The sequence below is a fragment of the Dermacentor silvarum genome, chromosome 10, assembly GCF_013339745.2.
Source record: "Dermacentor silvarum isolate Dsil-2018 chromosome 10, BIME_Dsil_1.4, whole genome shotgun sequence".
NCBI lineage: Eukaryota > Metazoa > Arthropoda > Arachnida > Ixodida > Ixodidae > Dermacentor > Dermacentor silvarum.
The window spans coordinates 136,907,573-136,917,347 of record NC_051163.1 but is presented as its reverse complement, the minus strand read 5'-3'; the positions used below and the strand labels follow the sequence as shown (position 1 = coordinate 136,917,347).

General features: G+C 50.7%; 1 non-coding gene across 1 annotated transcript; it reads left to right on the top strand.

The window, feature by feature from the left end:
- Positions 1 to 8,460: 8,460 nt before the first annotated feature.
- Positions 8,461 to 8,643, top strand: LOC119432073 (U2 spliceosomal RNA). The gene has a single exon (XR_005188139.1). It is a non-coding gene; the product is annotated as a U2 spliceosomal RNA (small nuclear RNA).
- The last annotated feature ends 1,132 nt before the right edge of the window (positions 8,644 to 9,775 follow it).

Here is a 9,775-nt window from a genome sequence, read left to right as displayed (position 1 = left end):
AAATCGAGATGAACGTGGTCAAAGCGGCAGCCAGGTGGCAAGAACGACTGCGTGGGAGTCTTCATGTGGCGGGTCACTTTGGTGGTCTGGCATCCGAGGCACGAGCGTGCCCACTAGCGAACATCGGTGTTAATGCTTGGCCAGACATACCGCTGTGTAACGAGGCGCTGCGTGGCTCGGATGCTGGGATGACAGATGTCATGAAGTGATTGGAACACCGCACGACGGAAGGCAGCCGGAACGAAGGGTCGAGGTGCCGCCGCCGACATGTCGCACCAGAGGGAACCGGGCACAAACGGGTGAGGAACGAGTTGTAGACGGAGGGAACGGGGATGGTCACGCAGCGCTTGCAACTCAGGGTCTGCCATCTGCGCACGAGCTGGACCTTCCCAATCCACAGTCGATGTAGAAGTGCCAAGGGAGGTGATGCGTGAAAGTGCATCAGCTGCCTCGTTGTCGGTGCCTTTGACGTGCCGGATATCCGTTGTGAACTCCGATATATAAGCCAGTTGACGAAGGTCACGTGCGACGTACTTGGAAGAGTTTGTACGGAAGACATACACGAGAGGCTTATGATCCGTGAGAACAAAGTGGCTGGCCCTCCAAGAAGTGTCGGAAGTGCTGGATGGTTGTGTAGATGGCGAGCAGCTCGCGGCCCAAAACGCTGTAGCGCTGTAGGAGTTGATTTTCTGCTGGAGAACAGCACCGATGGCCACACTGGAAGCATCCACCATGATGCGGGTTGGCACGTTAGTTCTCGGGTGGATGAGAATTACTGCATCGGCGACGGCTTTTTTAGCAGCCCTGAAAGCAGCTTCAGCTTCGGGAGACCAGGAAATTGCGGATGAGGAGCCCTTCGTCGTGCGAAGAAGGTCAGTCATTGGCTGTAGAAGCTCAGCGCAGTGCGGAATAAAACGTCGGGAGAAATTCACTAGGCCGAGGAACTCACGCAGCTGGCGTAGGGTAGTGGGTGCTGGGAAGTCTTTCACGGCCTGGACGTGAGAGGGCAAAGGACGAATTCCCAGCGCCGAGATGTGGTGTCCCAGGAACTCGAGCTCGGAAGACCCAAATACGCATTTCTGGGGGTTTACAACCAGGCCAAATTGTTGAAGGCGTTGAAAGAGTTCCCGAAGGTGACGCTCATGATCTTGTGGATTGGGACTCGCGACGAGGATGTCGTCGATGTAGGCAAATACAGCCGGGAGGCCACGCGTTACCTCGGCGATGAATCGCTGGAACGTTTGATCTGCGTTGCGTTGGGCATGCGCACATACTCAAACAGGCCGAAGGGTGTAGTAATGGCTGTCTTCGGGATATCGGCAGGCTCAACGGGGATTTGGTGATAGGCCTTGACAAGGTCCACTTTACTAAAGATTTTGCATCCTTCCAAATGGACTGTGATATCTTGGAATGTGTGGAAGGGGATAGCTATCGTGGACCGTGTGAGCGTTGAGCGCCCGGTAGTCACCGCACGGACGCCAGTCACCCGGTTCTTTCTTGGGCACCAGATGCAGTGGGGAAGCCCAACTGCTGGAGGAAGGGCGAATAATACCTAGCTGGAGCATGTGCTCGAATTCCCGTTTAGCAATGGCCAGACGCTCACCGAAGAGGCGGCGTGGACGAGCTGCGACAATATGGTGGGTGACGCTGTGCTTGGGTGGCTGATTTAAATTGCAGGGCCTCGTCACGTCAGGGAAATCTGCGAGGATTCGAGCGTACGGGCATGAAGGGATCAGCGTGCGGATGCCAGTGGGAGCGACAGCCGACAGAACGCCAGCTACGGAGAGGCGCGTCTTGCTGTCAATCAGGCGATGGCGGCGCATGCTGACGTCGAGGTCGAAATGGGTCAGGAAGTCGGAGCCGAGGATATGCTGATGAACGTCCGCCACGATGAAGACCCACCGGAACGTGCACCGCAGGCCAAGGTCGAGAGTGAGGGACCGCAGACCATACGTGGCGATGGAGGTAGAGTTTGCCGCGCGGAGCGTAGGTCCAGGTGATTTAGAAACGCGGTCACGCTTGGAGGACGGCAGTACACTGACCTCGGCACCCGTGTCTACAAGGAACCGCAGGCCGGAAATGCGATCCGTGACTATGAAAAGGCGGCCGGGTTGTAAGGCGAGGTCACATGCCGCCGTCAGTGATCTCGCGGTGCGTTTCCCGACGATTCGCATGGGGACTTGGACCGACGGGCGCGGTGCTGGAAAGTGCGATGGTACCAGCAGACAGGTGAGCGTCGAGGACTGCGCGCGCGGCGACTGGTCGGGGAAGAGGGACGGCGGCTGGGACATGAGGTAGAGCCGCGCTGGTCATGGGAGGACGTCCGAAGGGCGTCGATGGAAACGGCGAGCTGGTCGATCCGGGACTCTAAGCGGGCTATGATTGAGGACTGTGGCGTTGAAGAGAGGGCGGCGACTGAAGTAGAAGTCGCATCGTGGACTCGATCAGCGAGCTGGGCGAGGCGGTCGAGGGTCATGTCCTCTGTAGCAGCCAAGACAAGGTGGGTGGACTGTGGTATGCGCTGCAAGAAGAGCTCCCTCAACAGCGCACCGTTCGGGTCGACCTTGCTTGTGCCCAGGAGCTGTCGCATGTTGTTGAGCAGCTGGGAAGGGCGGCGATCGCCAAGGTCCTCGGATGTGAGCAGGTGCTGGAGGCGCGCGCTCTCGGGCGCCGTGGTGCGTTGTAAAATACTCTGCTTCAGTTGCTGGTACGAGGCATCACTCAAAGGTGCAGCGATAACGTCTGCCACTTCTTGAGCTACCTCAGGAGACAGGTTGCAAAGTAAGTGGCGAAACCGCGAAATCTCCGAGGTGATGTGTTGCAGATCGAAGATGGCTTCGACCTGGGCGAACCAAACCTGCGGGTTCTTGCGGCAGAACGTGGGCGCGAGGTAGCGTCAGGCGGGAGGTAGCCTGAGGGCGGGAGGTTGCTGGGGTCGGTCATCTCTTAGGCCGGAGTCACCACTGTCGGGAACCGAGGGGTCGCAGCGGAGCGCCAGAACAAGGAGACCAGCTCGGCAGGCTTTTAGAACCGACTGACGCGTGCCGTGCTTGCGCCGTTAGCACGCGCCGCACAACTTTATTGTCGTCGTCATTCGCAGCCAGCCCCAAAGCGCCGGCCAAGAGCGCCGACCTAAGCGTCCCCGCTTAGCAGCGTCGGTGGGCGCGACAATACTATGCTGTTAATGTGTGTGCCCCAGTTAATACCACAGAAAATTAAGACTCCCAAGTCCTTTATTCGAGGTATGTTAACAGCGCAAGGCCACCAGAGCGGACAGAAGAGAGAACAGAGCCCTCTGGTGGCCTTGCGTTGTTAACGTACCTTGAAGCATGCTTTACCAACAAGACCAATCTTACACCCTTCTTAAGTACTTGAATAATTTTACTGTTTCTACGGGGTTGTTGGCTATTGTGTATGAAGTCAAGAAGGGTTTACGCCTACGGGTAATTGACATATGTTTACATTTATTTGGATTAAGAGTCATTTGCCAACGGGCACACCAAGACTGCACATTGTTAAGATTTTGTTGCAAGGTATCTTCATCAGTGACATTGTTAATGGTTTGATAAATCACGCAGTCATCAGCGAACATCCGAATTTTGCAAGTTACGTGAAGGGGTAAGTCATTGTTATATATTAAAAAAAAAAGCCTTGAGGGTCACCGGAAGAAGGACTGAAGACTGGTCGAGATAGTAACGAATTGCGCGTGGTTAGTGAGGATTGTTTCTAGCCATTTTAATACATTGATGTTTAAATTCACGAAAGAAAGTTTATGTAACAAGCGATGGTGAGAGATTTTATCAAAAGCTTTATGTAGTCGAGAAAGATAGCGTCAGTTTGTTGATTGCAGTCAAGGTTCGCATGAAGGTCGTGAATGAAAAGAGCTCTAGTTGGGTTTCGCAAGGATGGCCCTTACGAAATCCATGCTGTGCAGGATGAAAGAAATGGTTGGCGTCTAAATGGTCCATGATTAGTGAGTAAATGACGTGTTCCATTATCTTACATAGAAGGCTCGTTAAGGAGATGGGGCGATAATTTAGTGGGTTGTTCCTGTTGCCTGCTCTGTAGATTGGAATGACCTTTCCTACTTTCCAGTCATGAGGGGTACAGCCTGCTGAAAGCGACTGAGCAAACAAAAGACACAAAAATGCGACTGAAATATCTTTAGTATTTTTTAACAGTTTCGAGTTAACACCATCGATACCGGCGGAGGACGAGAGCTTGAGGTTATCAATTACATTGGAGATACCATCTGCGCAGAACGTGATGGCCGGCATTATAGAGACTATGTTAATAGACAATAATCGTAGAGACGCACTAGTATATTTAGTAAAAACTGAGGCGAAGGCATTGTTCGAAGAATTGGCACAGTGAGTATTAGTCATAATATTTCCCGAATCGTCAGCGAGAGTTATGGCGAGAGGTTGAGTGGGGCTGCTTACGTCCCAGAATTTCTTAAAATTTTATGTGAATATTTTTGGTAAGTCGTTGTTAAAAAAGGTTCTTCTACTTCTTCTTTCTGTGGTTTTACGTGCCAAAACCAGTTTTGATTATGAGGCACGCCGTAGTGGAGGCTTCCGGATTAATTTTGACCACCTGGGGTTCTTTAAAATAGGCATGCTTGGCGCTGCGGACAGCAGCTAAGTACGTTTTTTCGGCAGAATAATACTTTTCCCATGTGTTGGCTTTCGTACTCTGCTTGGCGGCTCGAAAAAGTTTTTTTCTTCTTATTTTCTAGTCGCTTTACATGGTTAGTGAACCATGGGTTCTGACGGTTTTCACGAAAGGTAATTTTTGGTATATGTTTCTCGGATAATTCAATAATTTTACTTTTGAACAGCACCCAATTATTGCGAAAGGATTGCTCGTAGAATCAAGGTTCAAAGTTTGGTAGAAAGGCAGCGAGTTCTTCATTAATGGCTTCGAAGTTTCCTTTATCGTACAGGCTGCACGTGGCGGTGCGGAAAAGAAAAAGGTAGCATGAAGAACTTTGTGGTCACTTATTGCAGGAAGGAAGGATAAAGATGATAAGCTGTCTGGATGATTAGTTAGTATAAGGTCTAAGATGTTTGCACAGTGATGCGAGACACGTGTTGGTTCAGAAACAAGCTGTAAAATATTAAAGTTCAAACAGACGTCGATGAAGTCCTTAGCCTCAGCATTAGTTGATGCTGCGGAAGATAGGTCACACCAGTCAACACCAGGGAAGTTAAAGTCACCGAATAAAAGAATATGAGCGTTAGGGTGTGCGTCAGTAACCTGGCATAAAATGCTTTTTAACTTTGCAGGGAAATTGGGGCTGTTAACAGGGGGTCCATAACGCACACCCAGCAGGACGGCCTGTGGGATAGCGTAGAGAAGTAGCTAGGCTATCTCAAGGCCGGTAGGAGGCGCGATTGGTGTACAGGGTAATTGCTTGCTAAATGCTATAAGAACCACCCCTACTCGTGTTCCTCGAGTGTCACAGTGATGAATTTCGAAGTTTGGCAAGTCGGATAATACCTCATTGTCGCTGATCTTCGGTGTTAGCCATGTTTCTGGTAAAATAAGTAAATTACTGCCAGATGAAGAAACAATGCGATATTTCTCCGCGTTTAGGAAGAAAACTACAGGCGTTAGAAAAAATAAGAGATAAATAAAGCTCATTTGTTGTGGTGATGGGACAGGGCATAAGTGAACCTCTAATGCACTTTTATTGCTAGTGAATCTCTTTTACGGTGCGAGATTGTTCATCATAATCGTAGCGTTTGGATCCTATCCCAAGTGTTTTGAAGCGTAGTTTGAAAGGTGTTGCTTTGCATTTGCCGAAAACATCATGTTTGTGGGAATGTCGAACACCGGGCGAAAAATCCTCGCCAATGCTGCAATTACTCCCCTTTAACTTGCGACCGTTAATCAAGACCAGTTCTTTTGTTTCATAGAACCCAAACTTGACAATTACAGCCAGGTGAGTAACGACCCAGCCGGTGTGCACGATCAATTTCTTTCGAATCGAGGCTTATGTCCATGTGCTCACGAATACTATTAACAAATAGCTTTTCTGCTTGCACAAACGTTTCAGAAGGGCTGTAATCAGGAATGACATACAATATTAAGTTGTTCCTACGTGAACGGTTGTCAGCATCTTCTATGCGGCTCTCGAGGCTAGATACCGGGAGACCAGTTTCAGTGGTAGCGGCATTCAGAGCTTCTAATTCACTTCGTAGGGGGATCAGTGCCTGTTAGTGTTGTTCAAGTTCCATCATTCGCTTATTTAAATCCGTTAGTGTTTTATCGGTACTGAAAACTTTAGGCCTTGTAATTCAGCGATTAGTTTACTTTGCCCAACTGTCAGCTTCTGTAACTCAGCGAGAACGTCATTTATACTAGGCCCCGGATTGGTTTCGACATCTCCTGTCAGCAGTAGCAATGACTGAATGACGTGCACACATTCACCAAGCCGAGCGAGGCAGCACCGCGGGCTCGGGAGCTGTACCAAACAATAGTTGCTACTTTTCTTACTGAAATGACTATTTTTCACTGAACTGCACGGTGAAAACCAGCATGTTAGACGACAGCGTTGTGGTGAAGCCACCGAGCCCACAAGGCGTCGTGATGGCTGCTGCTCTTTTATAGTTGACGGGCTTGAGAGTGTCCCTTTCGATGCGTGATCCCACGCTGGCATCCAGTTTCTGAGTGACGGTCTACGTTCCTCCGGCGAAGCCAAGGTAGGCGGGACGACAATCTGGTTTGGCTATCGGTAGAGCGATGGCCCATGCACCATTGGTGCCACGCTGCAAGCCGTCTGCAATGGATGCAGCAGCACGTGGCAAACAACGGCGCTGATCGGTGAAAACCAGCATGTTAGACGAGAGCGTTATGGCGAAGCCACCGAGCCCACCGCTGCATGTCCCAGTTTATACAGCTGATAAAACTGTTATCCTTACTCTGTATAGCTCTCTACTAATTTGCTAACGCAATTGACGCTTCGCCTTTCGGGTGAAAGTGCGAGATGTTTTTGTACTTTGTATTTTCTATAGATGGCGCCACAGTGCAAAACGAATGCAGAATTCTCACGTTTGTGGGCGCAAAGATTTTCACTGGCGAAACTGGAGGATCAAGACGCAGGCACAGAAAGGTTGGCAATATTATACGGCAATGGGAAATTTTAATGTAGATGACGTTCTCACCGATGGGAAAATACAAAAAAACGTTTCGTCTCAAACGACAGCGAGGTTTAGCAATTAATCAGCTGAAGGCACCTGAGAAAGCTTGCGACATGATGAGCAAAGGCGTCGCAATCACGACGGTGCATAAGATAAGACCAACTAAAAAATCACCGTCCCTTCCACTGGCTGAAGATGGTCGAACAGCGAAGCTCATGTAACAGTTTGGAGTCAGGAGTGACGAGCACTACACGGACATTATACGAGCAGGCATAAGCAGCGGACTAACCCGGAGTAGCATGTCAGGCGAATAGCCAGGCTAACATCTCCAGCATCACATTAAGGCATGTTTCTCTCTCACCGTTCACGATGGTTGCTTCTCTACGTTGACACCGTTCTACAGCTTCTCGTTCGCAGAGCCCGGGTTCTTCATTCCGACGCCGCCGATGTGTGGGCGCGCAACTCGGGGTTAGCTTCTCGGCGCCGTCGTTGAGCTTCGGCTTCTCGGGCGCGCAGCTCGGGATCGGCCCTACGACCACGAGCCCGTTCACGAGCCAGCTCTCGCTGGCGCTCGCGGTGGGCAGCTTATTCCTTAGCGGTGCGCACTACTCGTGGTCTTCCGATAGTTGTGCCTGGGATGGAATGCGTGAAACCACTAATCCAAAGCTCCGCCTATACAACCAAAGTTAACGGGAACTCCTCTCACACCCCATTCCTCTGTTGGCCTACTTTTTTCCTACACCGCCATTGGTTGGCGCGCCTCACGCTCTCCCCCTCCAACCCCTTTCCCCTGTTGAGCTCTTATTTTTCTCTCATCTCCCGCTAGGTCATGTAGCCTCTTTTTAGCGAAGTCCGACAACGACGGCACACGGTCCACATAAACAGCTTCGCTGTAAAAATTTAGTGCCATTACACTCTGAAGTTGGATGACCAACGATCGAAGATGTGTATGTGGTGGTTGACCGTTGCTCCAGTGAAACGTCCCAAGTTTACGGAATCGGGACCACATGGACGGTTCGCATTTCTTTCCGCCTCGCTGTCCTGGCGGGCAACACGCTTACGCTTGGCGTCCGCGGCCCGTTCATCCTCGGTGGTCTCCTTCCGCCGCCGCTGTGCCCATTCCCTTTGTGTTCCCGCCGTCATTGTTGACAGACACGCTGTTCTTCTTCCGACCGCACAACACGCGGTCTACTCATGTCACAGTCAGAGCAGAACCTACGTAGAGCATGACGTCAGGAGACAGAAGACACTCAGATTGGTAGGCACTAGTTTGAATACGCGGGACGGCGTACACGTGTATGGTGCGAACGTAAACATGGCCGACGCGGGTCAAAGTGTAGTAACTGTTATTATCAGCTTAATATCTGATACGGGTTGTATTTGGACGCAAGATATTAAACTCATTTTTGCAAGTTGGCGAAGTGCTTGAAGCCTGCTTCACCTCTGCCGCGGGTCGGCCCGGTATTGCACCATCTCCGGGATTCTTGACCTACGGACATCAATCGGCTGGAAACTAGCCATGTGCAGCCTCGCTATAAACATTTGGAGGACCCGTAAGCTTCGCGTTTAAGAGTGGAACGCGATAGCATTCGAAGATGCCTGACTGCTTCTCGTGCTTCGCGGCAACTGCAGCTTATGTACCCGTAATGTTTACCGGGAAACGCTGTCGACGAAGACTATGCACGAAGGCGAACTTTCTGGTTGAAACGCGGCCTCTTGCGTGGGCCGGTCTTCTGCTATTGTTTCGCACTTCAAATATTTCAGTCTGAGAAGATTTCATATGAAAGGCATGCTCTGCCGGTGTTTTGTTTCATGATATTTGTTTGTGCGCTGTCATCCTCAAAATCCCGAGTAAAAGTTGAAGGATCCCCAAGCATATTCTTATGAGATGAGAGCGTTTCTTTTGACTAAGGTTGCTGTCACGGAAGGCTGCGGCAATGTGGTTTGCCTCATTCTTTGTGTTCTCATACCACAAGGATATGCTTTATTTCTTCTTTCTTCGTAGTTGGTGATAGAGCACTGCTCGAGCTCGGGCTTACCCGAAAGCCCAGGTCAGGCCCGGCCCGTGGGCCGGGCCTATGGTATTTTGACGCGGGCCCGGGCCGGGCTCGGACTTTGACTTTCTGTTGGTGTGCATGTAACGTGCAGCGAGTTGTCTTCGCGCGTCTCGAATCTGAAAAACCTGTTGCTTCAGCGCAGCTGGAAGCTAGCAGTGCTACTCCTGTGTACTTTCCTTTTATTCTTCCGTCGTAATTTGCGCGGTTTGAACAGAATGTAAAAGTCCAGAAAGGCCGAAGTCGCCTCAAACCAAAGGATGCCATTGTATTTCCTGCCTAAATCAACGTAATTAATGATTTCAGCGCGATGCAAGCGCGTTCGCAACTTGCTGATTCTTCAAAGCGAATTGGTAAAACGATGACTGGGGTGCTATGCAGGATGCGCCGAGTTTCTCGTTCGCACGAGTGTTACCCGAGTTTGCTCGATGGCAGTCAGTGAACGGAGATAGCAAGGGGCGTGCAATAACAGCAGGCAAAAAGAAATGTCGGGGTAAAGCCGCGTATGACAACATGAGCGCACCCTGCGCGACACAGTGCTTCCGGGCTTCAAGCTCAGAGGACTCCGCAACAAAA